The 23,925-nt window shown below is 29.7% G+C and overlaps 1 long non-coding RNA gene across 7 annotated transcripts in view; it reads left to right on the forward strand.

Annotated features, from left to right (window-relative positions):
- The first annotated feature begins 1,449 nt into the window (after positions 1–1,449).
- Positions 1,450–23,925, forward strand: part of LOC142326188 (uncharacterized) — a 38,538-nt gene continuing 16,062 nt past the window's right edge. For 2 of the 7 annotated variants that reach the window (XR_012756719.1, XR_012756714.1), the window contains exons 1-2: positions 12,351–12,490; positions 21,262–21,532. This is a non-coding gene — a long non-coding RNA (uncharacterized LOC142326188). Of the gene's footprint in view, positions 1,592–6,268; positions 6,384–12,350; positions 12,491–12,641; positions 12,663–14,958; positions 15,327–21,261; positions 21,533–23,925 lie in introns of those variants that run through there. The other 5 variants (XR_012756715.1, XR_012756716.1, XR_012756720.1 and 2 more) reach the window with 5 other exon arrangements.

Consider the following 23,925-nt stretch of genomic DNA (forward strand, 5'->3'; position numbering starts at 1 on the left):
AACATCTTGAATTTTCTGCATCCCGTTAAAAATATACATAAATATGCTAAAATAATTTTCAATAACGCCTTTGAAATCGTGAATAATTTTGAATAAATCTTAACATTATTGCACTGTATTAAATAATAAATACGGACTTCAAAACCACACTGATCTTTTCATTTTATAATTAATTAATTGTATACATTCCTGGCGTGGAGCTATGTAATGCATTAATATATACCAATCAGAATAAGGATTTATCTATTTCGTATTTTTTATGTTTACAGCGATTAAAGATAATTTTTAGAGTTACTTTTGAGATTCTTCTTTCAGAAATCTTTTCTTAGTAAATTCATTTAAATCTGTAAAAGTTATTTCTTTTATTTAGAGATAAAAAACATTCTTCTGCTGAGTTCACGTATGAATATTTAAGGCACCTGTAAATTAGTTTGTACGAGAAATACAATTTTGCACACACTTCTACGCACAGTTTTATATGCACAAAATTCGGACACTAAGCATATTCGAAATCGCAAGGGAAATTTATAAATAAACCAGTTACGTTCAAAATTACTTACTACTTGTAATTCTATTTTGGTTGAAAGTTAGGAGAGAATAAGTTTAGAGTGTATTTGGTCAAATTGTAAAATTTAGACAACTTTGAGCGGTTAGTTTTTTTTTTTTGTTATCTATAGAGTGAATAAGTTTTAAAATTTTAATAAAATTTGTATGAGTTATAGAAGAGAAAGAAAGATTACGATAAAATACACCGTGTAGTGATTATACGTATCTATCATTATTACACTAACAACTATTTACAACTTTTAAATATCAATTATTTGAATTGTCTACTCGTATATTACAACTGGCTTTTAAATTATGAAAACATAATAATTATGACTTTATTTTTTGTTAATATTATTTATTTATGCAACGGCCTATTAATATTGCTGATAGCATTTACGAAGATAATGTACTTTATATTCTAATCAGTACACACCTCCAGCTTATCTTAATGCAATTTCGTATCGTAATTGGTCTTATTCCAAAGGTGGAGATATTCCTTAATTTTCATTTTTTTAAATATTAATATCGTTATGCAAATTACTTTGAAGTGAGTAATAATATGCAACATTGTCGTTAGTAACTATATTCCAATCTGTCTTTGTACTGGCTGTATACTATAAATTCATTTCCATTTATATTGGCGCTTTTCCCCACTGTCTGTCGGTAGCATCTATTTGCCCTGTCACACCCACTATGACTCAACTTGAGTGTAACTGAGGTGTAGTCTTCTACAGTCTCAGGTCGACCATTTCTGAGATGTGTGGTTAATTGAAACCCAACCACCGGTATCCACGATCTAGTGTTCAAATCCGTATAAAAGTACCTGCCTTTAATAGAATTTGAATGTTAGAACTCTCGACTTCGAAATCAGCTGATTTGCAAAGACGCGTTCACCACTAGTCTTTTTAACGGTGATTGTAGTAATGATTTCTTAAGTATGTAGTTTGTTGTAAAAATATCTGTAGTTTCACCTGATTTACGAAGTCAGAGTAAGTACATCGTGTATAATGTTTGTTACATTCAACATTTAAAAACTAGCTAGGTCAGTAATTTACTAAATTTATAACAGTTATTTAGAACTTATTTTATTTTTTGAATAGGCCTATAAGAAATAAAGTTGATTAATGTTTTCTTATCGTAACTGCTTTCCGGGACGCTGATTTATCGTTCACGCTATGAAAAAAATTACTTTTGTATCTTTTGCAATACAACATTATAATTATCCCTACAGTAGTATTTATTAATAACTTACATGGGATAATGTAGTACAACCAAAACTAAAAAAAAGTTCATAATTAATTTAGTTCAATAGAAAAATAAACATCGAAAATTATTATTGCAAAGATAAAAATAATACTGATTATTTTATTTAGATTAGATTATTTTATTCTAATATGCGTTCGTGTAAAATACACACATTTTAGCCTTTTCTTAATCCTTATAAGACTTTACAAGGACAATAATTAGTTTTGAAATGTGTGAATTTTGGGCTGATGAATGTTTCAGTTTCTCCTTTATTAGGAGCCCATATTGCAGAGGATTGGAGTTTTGTTTCACAATTTGGTCTACAGCAGAAAATATATCAACTGCTGCAGCAGAATAAGAATGTGGAAGCAGAGCATTGCCTTAGAAAATTTTGTAAAATTGGGGATGATGTATCACCAACAGGATTTTTCATTTCAAAAGCAGTGTTCCAAAATTTCATAAATTCTTGATTCTCTTTCAATAATTCGGTGGACTTGGCTAACTGTCATTCCCCGCCTACATCAAAACACTTTCTGCAATTACATTAGGGAAATGTACAGTTAATAGCATGATACTAACACTTCTTTTGCAATTTTCTGGGCTCAGCACAGACAGATATTTCTTAAAAGGGGATTGAAAAAATCCACCCTCTTCAAAACTTGTTTGCAGAATCCAAAATAGAAGGATAGACACTTGACTTAAAAATTCCTTATGGTTTTTTCAATTTATTCCATGTTCTCCAGCTGCTGTATAAGAGCCTCTATATGCAGTATAAGAACCTCTATTGTCTGCAAGATTTAAGAGCAACTGATGAAACCTATATGAAGTCTCCTGATACACTATAAGTTTAGGTGTGTCACAAGTGGTAGGAAAATGGCCACAAATAAAAAAATACACCTTTATGATAGGGTCTTGAAGAGAATTTAAAATTGACCGGGCTTGCTCTATTCCATCTCCAACACAAAAATTAAAATAAGACAGTAAAACATTCCACTGTTCTACAATCCTTTGAACTACGTCATTTATAAACAACCATCATATTTCGCCTAATTTAAGTTATGAGCTTTAAGATTCAATAAATGTTGAATCACCTTAAATTCTTCTAATCTTTCTGGTTTCTTTAGAATAAAATTGGATATGTCACTACACAGCTCTTCAACAGCATGTGGAAGGTATTTACAGTACAAGCTTGTGAAGTCTACAAACTAACGCTGTGCCAAATGCATCTAGATATATATATAAATATTCATTCAACTCTTTAAGCCTAGCTTGAATTCCTGTTTGCTGTCCCATCATTACAGAGGCATTATTCTCTTTGGAGTGGTAAATCCTAACAAGTTTGTAAGTGGTACTTCTAATTCTTCAAGCAGCAAAATAATTGTTTTGAACAAAGATGAACTACTGACTTCTCAGTGATGCTTAAGAAGGAGTCTTCTACCATTTTTGACTCATAGCAACAGCTAATGATTTTGTAAAAGAAATGTTTATTGATTTATCGGCAATCAAAGAGAAAGTTTTTCTGATAAGATATTTCTAGCATCAACCGCTAAAGCATTACTTATTAAATATAAAGTATCACTGCAACCACATTTAATATTTTAATTATTGCACTATCAGGAGCGATTACTTTTATTATATTAATGATGGTAGTGAACCCATTAATTCTAAAGGAAGATTATGCTCTGCAATTCTGCTTCAGTAAATTTATTATGTAATGAGGAACAGATGCTGTTAATTGGTGGCTACACTAAAGATTGTGATTTGTATATTCTACATTTGCTTTATACTAAAGGGTATTTGCATGTCTATGCATAAGGCTCTTGCTACTGTTAATTTCAATATTACAGTATTTATAGTACGGCATTTGTTTTTTTATCATCACTAGGCGGAATCCAAGATTTTAATAAGGATCATCAAACTAGGCATTACTAAACTTTTGTTCTTTAGCGGAGCTAGGTGAATTGGTTCCAAGAGTGAATCACTACTTACACATTTAGTCAATTACTGCCCTATGATGTCAAAGCAACACTTTCAGCTAGATGATTACAAACTCTTTTTTTTTTTTTTTTGAAATTTTAAATATAAACTATAGTTTTTTCTGTGTTTTTTCATCCTGATAATTATACTGTATATGAATTTTTTTAGACTTATACAATACAACACTTACCACTAAAAATAATTATTAATACTGTAGAAGTATAGTAGTAGTCCATCACACTACATATGCAATGCAAACACAGAACAAAATGAACTGAGTTTGTTATCGTGATCATGAAAAATTTTAAGTCCACTGATTTCTCTGGCAGGGCATTCACACAATGATGATTAAAATTTACATGATAGTCAAGTCGAAAGGTAATACATTTGCTAATTAAAGGCCTTTACACTGGCTGTCAAGGTCTCAGTGACCACAGGTAGAGGTAGAGCATCTGACTGGCATTCACATAACTCATCAAGTGAATGGGAAAAGAGATAAACAGTAAGTATGGGCAATCTACCAATAAAGAAAGCGCTAAGAGGGGCAGTAAAAGTTACTTCCAGGCAGCACATGCTCATTCCACCCACAACTCATTGGTTTATAGTATTTTTGGCCAGGATGGGAACAGCAAAAGCATTTTTTTTGTTTTTTGCCATATTTAACTAAATTACTTCATGAAGTTAGAGACCAAGAGGTCAAATAACTATATTTTTATCACTTTCCTTCTGCTTTGAAAGTTACTTAAGTAAAAGAGAGGGAGAAGTTATCTTTTCTGTACCAGCAAACACATATGCATACCAAAACTATTTTATCTGTGAAGACCCCTAGATGTAATATTTCCATTTCTATCAATAATGATTTACTAACTTTAATCAGAATTCAAAATGTGATACTTGATTACATGGTAGCTGAAGTGGAGGTTAGTATGTACTTGTAATAATAATTGAGCTTTGACTGAACCAATGCTTTATGCAACTGCAGTAATATTTATTTATCTGAGCCCTGACTGATGTCTTATAAGCATTTAATAATGTTTTTAGGGCTTTCTTGCTGTAATGCTGAAGTCCTGTATATTTGGTACTTGTATACTTCTAAGACTATGTTTGGTCTTTGTATATTTGGTCGGAAACCTGCTTGATGTGACAATAAAAGATTATCTCATTATAAAATCCAAATGATAATTACTAATTTTTTCAAAGGTTTATCTGATAACACGTGTCTAGGAAATAGGGCAGTAACTATTGGGATCTGTCAGATCTATATTTTTTCTTTTAATTGGAACAATATGTGCTTTCTTCTACTGCTGCGAGTACATTCCATCCAGTCATATCTGATTATATAGTTCTGACAATCAGATATGTAGTTCTAAAAAATTCATCATAGTTAGCCATTTTTAAAATTTTCATGTGTTAAAACGACAACCAGCACCAGTTTGTGTTTTGTTTCCAATTAAAGTTAAAATTCTAAAATTTGCGTTTAATTTTAGAAGACGTTACTTACATCAGTTCTTAGAATTAAATTGTGTACAAAGTTACTAAAATTATTAATCTCTACAAAGAAACTATAAATTTTTGTTTGTTTTATTAGTAAATTAACAACGTTATCTTATTCCAAACCTAAAAAAGTGTATTTTCCGACAAAACCTTTTCGTGTTTTACTCAGTTTTTCTTAAAATCTACTTGATATAGAGAGCTGAGATTAGTTTTTTTCAGTTTCTTAGATCAAAAACTGTAAGTAAGCACCAAATTTACCCTACGATTCTTACCCCAAGAATTTTAGTACGGTTTAATTTCAAAATGGGAACAGAAAGTAAAGCAAAATGTTTCACAAGCCGAAAATCACTAACGATCCGTTTTCTGAACTACATCTATATGAACCTTTTTCTTATTTTTGGCTATAGCATCATCTCCCGAAAGATGTGGTGCAATTTGGAATCGCTCTATTTATTTTGTTGATTACTCATTCCATAGTTTATACTCTAGTGTATATTGTATAATTTTGTTATTAAATTTTTATTTCAGTTTACTTTAAGTTCTGTTTATTTTCATTTTTTATTATTGTTGATGTGTGAACATTTCTAAAATTTGACTTTTGTCAACTCAGACAGTGATTTGGACCGTGAAAATTGTTTGCACGATCACATTTTTTTTTGGTTATGTTCCAGCTACTTAAAATTATTTTCTTATAATTATTTTTAGATTTTGTATATTAAGATTTGTCATTGTTATTTTTATTAATAATGTTATTATCTTTCTTTGTGCAACATTTTAAGTTTTAAATTCTGTTGCATGTTCCCCCATTTAGGGCAGTCCAGCTTCCAAGAATTTAATCTTCAGCAAAAGAATGTGGATGGCTAAAAGGGGAGGTGTAGAGAGAGGACATCAGAATTATTATTTTGTTACTATTAATCTGTACTTGCTTTGATATTCATTTGTTTTGTGTGCATGATTAAGGTTATCTCTATGTACATGGATTTGTGATTTGTATGCATGATAGATTGGAGAGTGTTCCTCTGGAGAGCTTTCCAGTGTTCATTGTATGTTTGAAACTGCATCCTTTTTACAGACATAGAACATTATGTGGTTAAAGAAGTTCAGTTTATATTCCAGAGGTTTGTGTGATCTGTTTGATATATTTTTTATATATAACCCAATTTAAATAACCTAATTATAATATTTAAAAAAATAGGGATTAATAAAATAGAATGTGGGGAGTAAAATTTTCTATTTTCATTATGTGGGAGTAAAAAACCTATAAAAAATTTCTAAAAGATGTTAAAAAGGTTTCACAAATATTTAAAAGTATCTAATATAATCAATCATCCTGATCATATTAGAGGTAATAAACACATAATTTCAAATATAAATAACACAAAAGTAAGTAATGATAGATTTAAATCTCTTACTCTGAAAATAACGTAATACAATCAATGAATAAAGTTTGAATTCACAATGATTTTATTATTGAAATATAATGAAAACTTTTCAAATTCAAATTTAAAAATTTATTCAAATTAAAATACCAATAACAACAGTTCCATTCTCTGTTATCAGATTATAATAGCAGCAGTATGAACTCATTTACATAAGGTACTGAGAGGATGAACATAACTGTCTATATTTTAATTATTTAAGATATGTTTTTTAATCATAAAGTAATAGCAAGAGAGAGTTGCACCTTATTTGGTATCTTACCAAATATTGTTAAAATGATTAAACATATATATATATATATATATATATAAAAAAAATTAAACTGATTGTAAGAAAACAATCCATCACAGACCAAGCTATGGAATAGGATTCTGTAAGACTACTACAAACACGCCATTACTGGGTTGAAATGAATTAAAACTGTATTTTTCAAGCCTTTTTCCCTGTAAAGAGCCTGGAAATTGTTCTGGTATTACAAGGGATGATAAGGAAGTAAGTTACACCCCTCTAAAAAAAAAAAAAAGACATATTTCTTTGATAATCTTTTTTTTATTGAATAAAAAACCTACATATTTCTATCTATTTTTCGATATAATCACCAAGCTTTTTCTAAACACTTTTCATACTTTGTGACAAGTTTTTCAATTCTACTATCATAAAAATTTCATCCAATTTCCTTCAATCATTTAAGCACTGCTTCTTTCAGTTCATTATCATTAGGGAATTACTTCCCTCCCCAATCTCACTAGAGAGAACCAAACAGGTGGTAGTTGCAGGTTGCTAGGTCAGGGCTGTAAGGCAGATGAGGCCGCACTTCCCACTTGAATTTTTGCAGTAACTCTTGTGTCACATGAGCTGAATGAGGAGTAGCGTTGTCGTGAGGAAAACAGACTTATCACTCAATTTTCCGTGTCTTTAATGGCTTTACGCAATCTTTTTAAAGACTCACAGTAAAATTCGGCATTGATTGTTGTTCCTTGGGGCATAAATTTACTTTAAATAACTCCCTCAAAATCGAAAAAGACTATCAGCATAAACTTTCGAACATGTGGAGATGTTTTCACTTTTTTTTGGCTGGGGCGAATTTTTGTGTCTCCATTCATGTGATGCTCAGGAGTGTAATGAAGCATCCAGCTCTCATCCCCTGTGATGATTTGTTTCAAAAATTGTGTATCAGTCCTGGAATAATGTTGAAGAAAAGAAAGAGCAGATTCAAAGCATTGATATTTGTGGTTACCGGTCAACAGATGTGGCACCATCGTGCACACATCTTATGGTAACCTAGCTGATTGTGAATAATTGCAAACACACTACCATAACTGATGTTAAATTCACTTACAATCTCATTAATTTTAATGTTCCGGTTACTCAAGCTCATTTCATTCACATTCCACGTTTCCTGTCGTGTTTGCAGTTGAAGGACACCCAGCGTGCAGTTCGTCACTCACATTTCTTCCGTTTCTGAACATTGGCAACATTTTGTGACCATGGGACATGACATTGCATTCTCACCGTATATCTCAACAGTTTAGTGATGAATTTCACAACAGTTGTAATTTTTTGCCCACAAAAATCAAACTAATGAATACACTTCTATGCTAGATGAAACTTCTAGAGGACATGCCATATTGACAACGACACTACCCACATACTGAGTGTTGTACAGAATTGCTGCTGGGGGACCGTGAAGACAACAACACAACCAGTGCTCCACCACAAGATATTAATATATCCCTTTCAGTCCAACATGGCAAGGGTATAACTTATTTTTTGATCCAGCTCTTGTACATTACCAATAAAATATTACAGTATTGGAATCAAGTTCTATATAACAGAGTCCTATGGAATAACAACTTCCACTCAATTTGAAAATAGTTCTTTATCATATCTAATATTCTTAATTGTAAATATGTACTATTATTCTTCATGTAAACAATTAGCATATCTTCACACAAAATTATTATTCCTGTACATAATAATTCATATATACTCAAATTCACTTCACAGAACTTAATTAACAATAAATAAGTTAGTAAATGTTCAGGTAAATTATATAACTAAAACACATTTAAAAAAAATAACTTACAAAATGATCAAATTGCTCATTAAGCCATTCTCTTTGATCGTTATCATTTTTTGGTATGACTGTTAAGTATATTTTACAAAAATTTGGACATGATCTCATAAGCTTTTCTATTATAACTTCGCCCAAAAATCCTGTACCCCAGTAACTAGTATTGTTTCTCCTCCATAAAATTGTTGTACTGGAGTTTCTGATAAATTGGTGTTTATGCTGCCTTTAGATGTCTCTTACAAATAAAGACTTTACAATACAACACAGTATCACATTTTTAAATACAATGATTACATTTCCAAACTACATATTTTGTAAACTACTTTTTTATTTAGAAAGATTATATAAAGTAACCAATATAAAACAATCATTTAAAAAGTAATAGAAATACCAGTTAGAAAAAAGTGATTATTTTCTTTGTTAGGTAACTAAATATAATTTTTCAGAACTTACTGCCTTTACATTAAATCTGATTAATTGTTTTATGTTGTTTTGCATCAGTGCTAAATGACTCATCTATAAATTTGGAATACTTTCCTGATTGATTTATTGTTTATTTTACTGATCGCACTTTCTGGAAGTCAAGTAAAATGTTTGAAGGTGATTCTTTCTTAGCTGTGTGTTCGTCTGTTGTTTCACAGTCTTGATTCTGAATGTTTTCCTGACTGTAACCATTTAGAAATCCATTTGAAGGATAATATGAGAATGCCACTTAAGTCCTCAAACAAATCCTGATTGTATTTAACACTATATAATCAGTAATATATATATCCCTATATAACACACTATATCACTATAGGTCTCTTTAACAGTATATCAATTACATAGTAAAAGTATAATTTGCTAATTATCAGTCTGTGTGATTCATATTTATAAACTCATGAGGGAGCATTAATATATAGTATTGATTAATACTATGTCTCTTAAGGGAAGACAAGAGATTTAATCAACCTATCAGATGAAGGCATAAAACAAAATAATAAATGCCAAATGTAACACTGGTTTGGTGTGGCATGGAGATTCATTACCGCAAGATAAATAAAATACAGGATTATTTATTTTCTATAATTACATTATTAAATAGTAAACTATTAATTTATTACACCCTTTATTATTTGAACAAATGAAATAAGTAATTTGAACAAATTATTTTATATAACAAAACAATCACAACTACAATTAAAAATAATTACCATGGTCGAATTCTACCATGAGTTCGGTGAGTTATAACCCAAGTGTCTTTTTCAGGTGGTACTATTTGTTTTTGTTTGTGTCTTGGATGAGTTTTACATAAAACAATTCTCTGCCTATCTTTTACAATAATATAACAATCTTTACATCTTCTTTTAACAACATCTTTAAATTTAAACCCACAAACTGGTATTAATAATATTGAATTTGGTACTATCAATGATGATGACGATTTATCATAATTTAATTGCTTCTGATAATTCATATCCATTGTTTTAAATAATGTATGATAATTATGTTTATGAAGTGAATTATGATGAGGTAAGCTTAATACGGGGATTGACCCCATTAACTTCTTTCCAAATACATTCCTGAGTATGTTCATCATAACCTAAAAAAACATAAACATTTAAAAAATAATTATCAATAACAATATTACAGCAGTCCATTTAACATTATCGTATGGTTCTTACTCAAACTTTCAACAATCTAATGTTCACTTTGCTCAATTTTCTATTTCAATGTTAAATACAGATTAGATTTAAAAATCAAATAGATTAAAACAAAAAAATAATTTTGAAAAATAGATAACTATTAAAAACAATAGATGGAGACAAAGTTCAAAATGATAACAAAATAATTCAAGACCTAGAACAATTATTCTCACAATGGAATGAATTAATTGCTTTTTTATATACTTTCTTTTACTTAGTACATAATATGTAAGTACATAATATGGGTTAGAATATATGTTAAAAATATGTTAATTGGAAGTAGAACAGTGCTTTGCACTTTTGCCTTAGTTAACCTAACTGCAATGTAAACATTTATTGTAATTATAATTTTTTAAATAAAATTAGGGATACTTTTCAGAATTTCACAGCCAACATTTTATATATAACCTATTAAATAATTTTTATTTTAAACGTTAATTAGATGAGGTTTGTGAGTGAAACAAACATAGGTTATGTTAGATTAGATTATATTGATTTCGTGTATTGATGAATCATACATAAACATAACCTTGTCCAATTAACATTAAATAATAAATTATTAATAAAAAAACATGATACTTAAACAAAATACAATAACGTTAATTATTGTTATTTTACATTGATTAAAAATAAATTTTTTCTATTTTTTCTTCACTGTGAAATGCCAAAAAGATAGTGCGTATGGAATTGAAAATAAGTAATTTAAAATCCTGTAAAACCTTTTCAATATAAACAAACAGTAAATTAATGAACAATGTTCTCACATCCAATCCTTAAAGTTACGCCACAATTTGTAATTGTACATCAATATTTCATAACTATTTTCTTTCAATTTTCTAGTCAGATGGCTCTTCAATTTATTGATATAATTTGCATAATGAAAATAGATTGTAGATACCTAGTACATTAAGGAAACCTTTTAAACATTAAAAATAAGCTTTTATTTTAACTCCTTAAATGGAAACTCAACTCTTTTTTCATCTTTAATTAAATATGAATGGTTCCATAACTTATTCAGAAATAAATACAGACGAAAAATGTACATTAGTTCAAAGGAAAAATGTATTTTAAAAGAACATGCAATTTATTTAAATTTATAACAAGTCTGTGGGTTTGGCATAATACAAACTAGGTTCTTACTATATGCTTCTACCAAACGAAACTCAGTTCAACCTGTTTAATAATACTCTACACAGCAATATAATTATTAACAATTAACTAATAATTTAATAAAAAATATTTATTTAACTTTTTAAAAAATATATATTTTTAAATGTGTAATAATTTCACATAATTAGTGGAGAGTTTACATCCAGTATACTTATTAAAACATTGTTCTTTTAAGCCAAGAACTACTAAACAAAACATGTTACATCGATTAATGGGAGTACTTCTACAATCGCTGACTATATGGTACATAAAACATAGATGAAAATTACACAATCTTAGAAACAGTAAATTCATAACTGTATCACATACATCAGCAATCATACAAGATTGCCAAAAAAAACCAGTAACTACTCTCATCACAACATTTATTCCGATAGCCAATCTCTATGAAAAACAAAGCAGTCTTATACTTACAAGAACTCTTTCTATTTATTTTTAAGAAATGTTTCTCGTAACACTAGAGTACAGCTTCAGTACATAACCTACAAATCCATCTTTACAATGAACATCTGTTTCAAAAATATCGATATATCCAACCAATAAAACTATACAACTTTAATAATGTAAACTTAATTACGTTGGAAAAAACATAGATTTAAGACTACGTAACACAAATTTTTTTTACGTACTGTGGATCACTTATAAAAAAGAGAGGAATGAGACGTACTGCCTTATCTGTGAATGGGATAATGTTAAATATACAGATTATCAAGCGATGAGAGGTTTGGCAAATCTGCGTACGTCAACTTGAGCACCGTTTCTCTTTCGTTTGTGTTTTTTTAAAGAAAGGCGCAAAATATTTGATGGTAGACGTAATTTGTATCCGAGTTAAGCAGTTTATGGTGTAGCAAATAAGGTAATTTAACCGAATACGTATAATTTATTTTTTTATCAATACGCTGAAATATCTTATAACGTTTTAAGTTATAAAAACCAGTATTACATCATAAATTGTGTTATGGAAGGTATTTTTCAAAACTAATTTTCTCCATTAGAAAATTAACTGTTGTTAATGGTGCCTGTTAAAGGTTAGCAATCACCAAAAATGTTATCAAATAATATATTTTATGTATGCTAGATTTATTGTTAACATGTTTATTGTATTTGAGCGTTTCTTATTGTCCAAGTGTAGTTGAAATCTTGATTTTCGTGTGCCATTAGTGAAGTTTGAATACCATGGTTTTCCGTTATATACTTGTGTATATTTCTGTTTCTATAAAGCAATTTGCTACATATAGTGTTTTGTGCAAAGGAATTGCACATTAACCTAAAAAAAAACAAAAACCTATTCAGTTTGACATTTTTATTTCAGTTAGATTATATTTTAAATCTTATATTTGTGCATACTGTACATATTCCTATTTCATAATTTATATTTGTACATAATATATATTTCATTGTTTAGTTAATTTCAAATGTATGAATGTCATCTGCCATTTGTATGAGTTAAGAATAACATTTAAAAATTTCAGTTTAATATATTTTTTCTATTTGTGTTTAAAATTGTGTACAGTAATTATAAGCAGTTATTTGATCAACTTAATTTTTATTCATACTTTAACACATCATAGTAGTTATACATCAAAGTTCACATCATGTTATCAATACCCTAGTCAATTACCATCAGTTTTGTGAGTTATGATAACCTGTTCAGATGCTAATTCATTCTGTGGAAAGAGGTTAAGGTTAGAGTTTTGCGGAGAGATAGGAATAAACCATAGGCTAACCTTAATACTCATCAGAATTGGACTCGTGAGTCTGATGTTGAAGATGACTAATGATGGTGCTCTTTGTAAGTAATTAGGTCTTTGTAACTTTAGCTCTAACCTCTCCACAGAATGTATTAACATCTGAAAATATCTCTATAACTCACAAAACTGAAAGCTAATTGACTAGGATACTAATAGCACGGCGAAATTTGACCTCACATGGGTCACCCACTGTTCAACCTGCTTTCTGACATTTAGATCTTGCGTTTTTCTTATCCTAAACATATTGACTATGGTACATTAAAGTTTGAACAAAATTGAAGTTGATAAAGTAATTACTCAACAATTACATTTAATTTAATGGGATTACATTTAATTTCTTGTTTCTTGTGTCAAATAATATGACCTGCCATTCACATGAATAAATTTAATTTTTTTTTTTTGTCTTCAGTCATTTGACTGGTTTGATGCAGCTCTCCAAGATTCCCTATCTAGTGCTAGTCGTTTCATTTCAGTATACCCTCTACATCCTACATCCCTAACAATTTGTTTTACATATTCCAAACGTGGCCTGCCTACACAATTTTTCCCTTCTACCTGTCCTTCCAATATTAAAGCGACTATTCGAGGATGCCTTAGTATGTGGCCTATAAGTCTGTCTCTTCTTTTAACTATATTTTTCCAAGTGCTTCTTTCTTCATCTATTTGCCGCAATACCCTTTCATTTGTCACTTTATCCACCCATCTGATTTTTAACATTCTCCTATAGCACCACATTTCAAAAGTGAATATTTCTTTAAAATATCTCAAATTTTAGTTCTCTATTAGTTAATTAAAAATTCTTGTTGATTTGGAAATTAACAAATTTATTTTATTTCAAACCTAAAAGTATATTTTCCGGGAAAAGTTTTTTTGGTTTATTCCGTTTTTCTTAAAACCTAAGTGAAATAGAGGTCTGGGCCACTTGCGTTCATTTTTTTTTAGAAAAAACCCGTAAGAGAGCACTCAACTTACTCCTCGATTTATACCGCTAGAATTTTAATACAGTTTAAGTTCACAGAGGGAGCTAAATGTTTCGTGAGCCGAAACTCGCTAACGAACCGTTCTCTGACTTGTTTATGTGAATGTGAATTGTTTTTTTTTGCCTTTTTTGCACTCTATCCGACGAAAAATATTTTTTTGTAGCTTTCCATAATTCGGTTTGTTTTTTGTTAGTTACACCGCATTTTGAATCTAACACTTCACTTGTGTTACACTTAAGCTGATACATTGATGAATTCAAGTGGCCCAAATCCAGAGTAGTCCAGAGGGATGTTAAGTTAGATTATCTTAGAGGCCAGTTGATAATTACTAAAATTTGTCAGTTGATGAGTTATTGATAAGTTGTGTATGTTTTTCGATCCCAATCTTTTGACTAAATACATATTTCTATAAAATTACTTAAAATACAATTCTGGAATATATTTTATTCAATTTTTCATATCACACACACTTACTTTGTGTGTGTGTGTGTGTGAGAGAGAGAGTGTGTGTGTGCGTGCGTGCGTGTGTGCGCGCGCGCGAGTGTGTGTGTGTGTGTGTGTGTGTGTGTGTGAACAAACGAACATTTACATTTTTATTTATATGGATAATTTATATTTATGCGTTGTTTAGACAGTTTCTAAGCAACTGTTTAATTTTACTTTTTAATTCAGTTCTATCGGAATTTCTGATAGAATTAGACGTATTGAATCTCTGCTGCTCGACTGAGCTTATATAAAAGCTACATCAAAAGAAATATATAGAAGAAAAAAAAGAATTCCAATAGAAAAAGTTAACAGATAAAGAGAGAATTGACATAACACCAAAAAAACCACTGCAATTTCGAATATAAGGGAATACAATCAACAAAAAGAAATCCTAATCGAAATAAAATAAACTCAACAAAAAAAAGAATCATTAAAGATAACAACAAAGAAATAGAATAAGGAATAATAATAAAAGGTATTTATATAAAAGTTAGATAACTTCAAAAAATAATAAGAGTAAACATGGTTGAACCATAACAATAATGGTGGGGTGGGATTAAGTGAGGTGGGGTGGTGGACCCCATCTCAATTTTTTGTTAGTTTTGAAGATATTATGATGAAGGATAAAACGAATTGCTTCGGTTATTATTAACTGATATTGGCCAATTTCATAGTCTGAATAAAAATTTACAAAATGACCTATCTATAAACTATATAAATATACATTATAAGAAGAAAGAAGAAAGGAAATGTTACCCAATTATTTTGGAAAAAGATTGATTCATCTCGTTTTTATAAATTATGAATATGATGCAAAAAGATATTCATGCTACCTATTAAGAGGTTATGAAGAAAATCATTGTTGGACTATCACTTTTTTGATGTATTTATAAACTATCATTCAAAGTGTATTAAAATAAAAAAACAGTTAATGTTTTCATTATAAACGACTACTAACTATTTCTGTAATTTCTTGTAGAAAATTATATTAAAACTATGATGATACCGAATAAAATTTTATTTTTGCAAATTTTAAAATAGTTATTGTATAAATATTTTAATATTAATTGAATAAGTAAATACAAAGTTATACTTAACCCTGACGGCTTCAAGCCCAATTCGTAAATACTAGAAGCACGTTTTTCAGAAAAAGTAGGTGTTTGGTAGAAATGCCACAGAAATAACAATGTACACGATAAAATTATGAAAAAAATGTTTATTACTCAGTAACCTATGTAGATTGTGGTGCAGCGATCCAAAACGGTGCTACACTCTTGATTAATTATTTAAAAACTAAACTTTTACAAAAAAAATAAAAAATACTGAATTTGTTCTTTATTTGAAAAATATCCTTGCTATTTATATCTAATCTATCTCTGTTTTGAAAAAAAAAATTATTTGTGAACAAAATAAAAAAAAAATAATGGGAATGAAACTGGATTAATTTTACCCAAGACGCAGAATTCACGAAGAAATCATTCGCCAGCCAACACTCGTTAACAAAAGAATTTCCAAACCTATGTTTATATGATATAAACGTTTTTTTATGTCACGTATACAACACGTCGTAAAATATTTATTACATTTTTCGTGCATAACTCTTTGTATATTAGTTAAATAAACTAATTATTACCGGAATGTTTATTTATTCTATCCCGGTATATAATACTATAGCTATATTATATATATATATATATATATATATTGCAGCTCTCCAAGATTCCCTATCTAGTGCTAGTCGTTTCATTTCGGTATACCCCCCACATCCTACATCTCTAACAATTTGTTTTACATATTCCAGACGTGGCCTGCCTACACAATTTTTTCCTTCTACCTGTCCTTCCAATATTAAAGCGACTATTCCAGGATGCCTTAGTATGTGGCCTATAAGTCTGTCTCTTCTTTTAACTTTATTTTTTCCAAATGCTTCTTTCTTCATCTATTTGCGGCAACATTCTCGTATAGCACCACATTTCAAAAGCTTCTAATCCTTTCTTCTCAGATACTCCGATTGTCCAAGTTTCACTTCCATATAAAGCGACACTCCAGACATAAACATTCAAAAATCTTTTCCTGACATTTTAATTAATTTTTGATGTAAACAAATTATATTTCTTACTGAAGGCTCGTTTAGCTTGTGCTATTCGGCCTTTTATATCGCTCCTGCTTCGTCCATCTTTAGTAATTCTACCTCCCAAATAACAAAATTCTTCTACCTCCATAATCTTTTCTGCTCCTATTTTCACATTCAGTGGTCCATCTTTGTTATTTCTACTACATTTCATTATTTTTGTTTTGTTCTAGTTTATTTTCATGCGATAGTTCTTGTGTAGGACTTCATCTATACCGTTCATTGTTTCTTCTAAATCCTTTTTACTCTCGGCTAGAATTACTATGTCATCAGCAAATCGTAGCATCTTTATCTTTTCACCTTGTACTGTTACTCCGAATCTAAATTGTTCTTTAACACCATTAACTGCTAGTTCCGTGTAAAGATTAGAAAGTAACTGAGATAGGGAACATCCTTGTCGGACTCCCTTTCTTATTACGGCTTCTTTCTTATGTTCTTCAATTATTACTGTTGCTGTTTGGTTCCTGTACATGTTAGCAATTGTTCTTCTATCTCTGTATTTGAGCTCTAATTTCTTTTAAATGCTGTACATTTTATTCCAATCTACGTTATCGAATGCCTTTTCTAGGTCTATAAACGCCAAGTATGTTGATTTGTTTTTCTTTAATCTTCCTTCTACTATTAATCTGAGGCCTAAAATTGCTTCCCTTGTCCCTATACTTTTACTGAAACCAAATTGGTCTTCTCCTAACAGTTCTTCCACTCTCCTCTCAATTCTTCTGTATAGAATTCTAGTTAAGATTTTTGATGCACGACTAGTTAAACTAATTGTTCTGTATTCTTCACATTTATCTGCCCCTGCTTTCTTTGGTATCGTGACTATAACACTTTTTTTGAAGTCTGACGGAAATTCCCCTTTTTCATAAATATTACATACCAGTTTGTATAATCTATCAATCGCTTCCTCACCAGCACTGCGCAGTAATTCTACAGGTATTCCGTCTATTCCAGGAGCCTTTCTGCCATTTAAATCTTTTAATGCTCTCTTAAATTCAGATCTCAGTATTGTTTCTCCCATTTCATCCTCCTCAACTTGCTCTTCTTCCTCTATAACACCATTTTCTAATTCATTTCCTCCGTATAACTCTTCAATATATTCCACCCATCTATCGACTTTACCTTTCGTGTTATATATTGGTGTACCATCTTTGTTTAACACATTATTAGATTTTAATTTATGTACCCCAAAATTTTCCTTAACTTTCCTGTATGCTCAGTCTATTTTACCAATGTTCATTTCTCTTTCCACTTCTAAACACTTTTCTTTAATCCACTCTTCTTTCGCCACTCTGCACTTCCTGTTTATAGCATTTCCTAATTACCGATAGTTCCTTTTACATTCTTCATCACTATCATTCTTATATTTTCTACCTTCATCCATCGGCTGCAATATATCGTCTGAAACTCAAGGTTTTCTACCAGTTCTCTTTATTCCTCCTAAGTTTGCTTCTGCTGATTAAGAATTTCCTTTTTAACATTCTCCCATTCTTCTTCTACATTTTCTACCTTATCTTTTTTACTCAGACCTCTTGCGATGTCCTCCTCAAAAATCTTCTTTACCTCCTCTTCCTCAAGCTTCTCTAAATTCCACCGATTCATCTGACACGTTTTCTTCAGGTTTTTAAACCCCAATCTACATTTCATTATCATCAAATTATGGTCGCTATCAATGTCTGCTCCAGGGTAAGTTTTGCAGTCAACGAGGTGATTTCTAAATCTTTGCTTAACCATGATATAATCTATCTGATACCTTGCAGTATCGCCTGGCTTTTTCCAAGTGTATATTCTACTATTATGATTTTTAAACTGGGTGTTGGCAATTACTAAATTATACTTCGTGCAAAACTCTATAAGTCGGTCCCCTCTTTCATTCCTTTTGCCCAGCCCGTATTCATCCACTATATTTCTTTCCTTGCCTTTTCCATTGCTTGCATTCTAATCTCCAACTATTATTAAATTTTCATCTCCTTTTACGTGTTTAATTGCTTCATCAATCTGTTCGTATACACACTACCTCATCATTATCATTGGCGATTGTAGGCATATAGACATTAACAATCGTTGTCGGTTTAGGTTTTGATTTTAAATGTTTAATATATTTTTAGTATCTATACTTAAAATTGTGTATAGTCAAACATTTTTCTTTTTGTGACTGTTCCTACTAAAGTTTGCAAATGAGATGACATAATTAATAATAATATAATAATTTTTGAAGGATGAACAAACAAAAGGTTCTAATTTTTTATTAATATTAAAATTATTTTTTATGTAGGGTTGATTGACTTGTTAATGTATACGTAAAATAAGTATCTCAGTTGCTCCTAATAATAATCACTTGGGTCATCATTATTTTACGTAGTGTATTAAATTCATAGTAAAATAATACAAAATTGACCTTGTTTGCTAATGCAGTGGCATTGTCTGTATCTACCTGATGTAGTAAAATTAGTAAAAATTGAGACAAATACAATTAATAGCATTTAACAAATTGGTTAAAGTTGTTAAAATGTTATTTAACTATGCTATTATATTTCTACAGGTTAAAGTAAGTTTGAAACAAGTTTATTTTTATGCTAATTTTTATCTACTGATGAAAAAAGATTTCACATAGTAAATTGGGTTACTGTATTATTATTATCATGTAATAAAATATTAAAATGATTATTTTGAATTACTTATTGTGTTTGCATTTTTAATTATTAATTAATATTGTATTTATGAATGGTTAATTCTTTTAGACTTTTATGAATGAATTTTTGATTATGGCTATGTGGATTTGTTGCACAATGATGTGTCTATGGTATATTTTATAAATGATGTCTTTGTTCTTAACTTTTATGATATAGCAGAGAATTCATAGCACATAGTGCTATAGTTTATGGTAGAAAAGATGGTATACATGGTGACAGAATCAGATTTTTTGCATCAATAATGTGTTTTATTTATTTCTCTTTAAATTACTATAAATATGTTTTTAAAGTGCACCTATTTTGTAACATTGTACTGCATATGCAAGCAAAATATTTCGTTCAAAATTTTACATCAAAATAGAAATTTGAAGAATTAAAATCTGAATTGCAATTAGAATGGTTAGTTAGTTAGAATTAGCTTAAATTATGAACTGTGTTAAAAAAATATCAAACATTTTTTTTATTTCCGCGCCCTGTGTCTTTTCAACTGAGTTCATCTTTTTCTTATGCTATAGTACCATTTTCTGTAATGTGTTTCTATCTTTTCATCCACTAGATGCAAGTTCAAATTTGGCAAGCGAGTAATAACATATTTTGTAATGATTAGCAATTTATTTTGTTTGAAAATGATGGAAAAAAGGATTTGTATTAAATTTTCTAACACATCAACAATCTATTAAAATATTTGTAAAATAAATGACAATGTGATCAATGATAAATAATTGTCAAATCACTAGTAGAGAATTGTTGAAGAGGTGAGTATCTCTCATCGTTCATGTGAAACAATTTGGACTGATATTTTGGGTATGAAATTTATTTTTAATTGTTTACATTCAAAAATGTTGAATTTTCAACATAAGCAGAATCGCAAAAATATCACAGAACAGTTGTTAGCTGACATCGCTGATGTCTCAGAATTAATCAAACATGTCATAACAGATGATGAAATTTGGGTACAGTTATTATATTGAAACAAAGATTAATCATCCCAGTGGCAAAAGCATGTCGAGTTTGATAGAATGTTAAGGTTCTCCTTACTGGTTTCCTTTTAGTTGTAATGATATCTATTATGAGTTCTACCACAAGGTTATATGGTCAGCAAACAATTCACTTATCAGTTTACTATTTATGTGTGGCAGTCAAAAGAAAACTACTACAAATTAGGTCAAACAATTGTTGAATGTTTGAGTTTTTAAACTCAAACTTCACTGTTCATGGTTATTAACCAAAAATATACCATATTGATGCCGTTGCCTCCTGACATAGCTCCCTATGACTTTTTTTTGTTTCTTCTAATTAAGACCATAACAAAAGGACAATAATATGTGGCGATAGATGAAATAAAGAAAAAAATCACTAAATGAACTTAAAGATTTACCAAAAAATGCTTTCTACAAATTTGGAAAATTTGAAGCACTGGCATAAATGTGACTCATCTTTAGGGGAATACTTTGAAGGGAATAATATCAATATAGAACTAAATTCTTTATCGTAAAAATTAAAATTGTCTTTATTTTTTTAATTGTATTTTGTATATTACATGTGAATCATTATTCTGTAAAAATTAACTTTCTCTTTTTCCTGTTTAGACTCCGGTAACTACCGTTCAGATAATACTTCAGAGGATGAATGAGGATGATATGTATGAGTGTAAATGAAATGTAGTCTTGTACATTCTCAGTTCGGCCATTCTTAAGATGTGCGGTTAATTGAAACCCAACCACCAAAGAACACCGATATCCACGATCTAGTAATCAAATCCGTGTAAAAATAGCTGGCTTTACTAGGACTTGAACACTGGAACTCTCGACTTCCAAATCAGCTGATTTGGGAAGACACGTTCACCACTAGACCAACCTGGTAGGTTTGTAAAGATCAACTGTACAATTGAAGTATTCTTAGAGTATCAATATATTTTTATTACTGATGAAATAATATATTAATAATGTTATTCACATAAGATGCAGCAGACCTGGGTTATCACGTTGTTGTGGCTTTGTATATCATAATAATAAATTCTTAATTACATTTAAATTTCTGAAACATTTATATCTCTTAAGCCTATTTCTTGCATGCTACCTCTTGTAGTATCATAGTAATGTTTTCAGGCAAAAATAAGTTTAGAGTAATATTAAAAACTGTAACCTAATTGTCATGTTCAGTTACTGAATACCTGTTTCAAGCGTCTTCATATCTTTTATATGAATTTAAAAAAATAGTGTTGAACCATTAATCTAGTTTGATGCATCCATCACTTAATGTATATTATTTTATATTGAGTTGAATTTAACATTAGAATAAGATATAAAACTAATTATTCTGACACTACATGGCAGTTCCTTCTGAACCTTAATGCTGATTGGTTATTTTGTTAGTTACTTAAAGGTACATTACATCACCTAAATAAGTAAAATTCTTTGTACATCTATTTTAATTTCTTGCATTTTGTAACTGAGGTATAATAAAATTTTCACCTAAAATTAAAAATGGAGAAGAAATTTAAGTAACAGGACACAGTATCTTTGTAAAGAATGCCTATTTGCTGGTTAGCAATGTAAACAATGGTTAAAATATGAATAAAAATTGTTTAAATGCCATAATTGTGTAATTTTTTGCATTTAGTAATTTCAAGTTTTCTGGAATTAATCTTAGTTTTTGTAGAAGTTTTAAGGTACAACATGTTTAATTGTAGTTTTATATTTATTGTTAGAGGGTTTTTCTTCTTTTATCACTTAAATTTTCATTGTTTATTGTAAGTATGTTGCATCCTGTCTTTTTCTGTCTATTTTTTTATTGCTAGTATTTTCGTTTGTCTAATTTGGTAGAGTATCAAAGTATGCAGTTGGAATATTTTATAACATGAAGATTGTTTTTTAATTTAAATTGTCAAAATAGATTAATAACATTTTATTGTGTTCTATTGATTCGGGAAAATCAATCTCAGATTCGTTAGGGAATGACCATTATTATGATGGCTAGATGTGAACAAGTTGCAATCTGAATAAGTACCCCTTATCTATGGCAGAGTCAGATAGTGTCTAAGGAAGAAGAATACTCCTGTAAGTACATCCCAACTCTGTAGGGGAAGACACCAACCTTGTGACGGTTCCGGTTGCCACACAACCCCTCTTGTTCGTAGCCCTAATACCTGTAAGTACAGCACAAAACTGGTAATAGTACTTAGCCACTGTAGTTTTCTGCATTTAAACCAGTCAGTATATCCCTACGATATAGTAGGCCACAGCCTTTGACAAGCAGATGGTGATAATCATTCTTGGTAGGTAAATGCAAGGAAGCCATACGAAGGAATGATTCCAATAATGGGTACAACTCTTTCAATCATTGTTGAAGTGCTAACTAATTGATGAATGGTTTGGCTTAAATAAAGAAGAAATGGTTTGGCTTGAAGAAAGAATATTTTTGGCTTAATGTATTAAACAACTAAAAGCAATGGAAAACTACAGTATATTTTCTGATTAAAGAGTTTTCCTAATTCCTTTTCTTTTTTAAAAATAATTTTCTCTTTAATAAAATATCTTAGATATAAATAAATGTTTGGGTGGTGGTCAGTTGGATTTCTGAATGGTGACTGGCCAAAAGGATGCCATCACGAAGTAAAATATAGTTCATTAAAAACTTAAAAAAAAGGCTAAGCTAGAAAATCTCTTATAAGACATGTATAAGTTCAAGTTATATAGGTATAACAGGAATTAGTGAATTAAACAGGAGAGATAAACCAGGGAAACTTTTTCATCAGGGAACTGATGAATTGTAGAGTAATATTTTCAGAAGTTTATAAACACAAATGCTGGAGAATGTAAATATGTTTAATATAAATGTAGGCCAAATTATTTCATTATATGAAAAAATGTGATTTTTACAAGCAGGATGATAGAATTGTTTTGATCAGAGTCAATTTTAAACCAAGCCTACCACAATAATGAAGGTATATGTATGTATCAACCTCTCAGAAGCCTATTAATCAAAGATGACTAATAGTAATGCACTATATAAATGGTGATCACAATTTAATAGTACTAAGAAAATTGAATGAATTTTAAAAGATAAGAGTGAAGGAAAATAGTTGAGATTGTGGACTAGGTTAGAGGAATGAAAGAGTAATTAAATCAGACATTTGCATTTAATGTAAACTAGTGATTTTAAAAACCATTTTTTAATATTGTAAAAGAAGATATAATAAAGGGGGATAAAGGGAGTTAAAAAGAATAATTATGAATTAAAATTTTGAAATC

This window comes from Lycorma delicatula, chromosome 6 (genome assembly GCF_047948215.1).
Source record: "Lycorma delicatula isolate Av1 chromosome 6, ASM4794821v1, whole genome shotgun sequence".
NCBI classification, from domain to species: domain Eukaryota; kingdom Metazoa; phylum Arthropoda; class Insecta; order Hemiptera; family Fulgoridae; genus Lycorma; species Lycorma delicatula.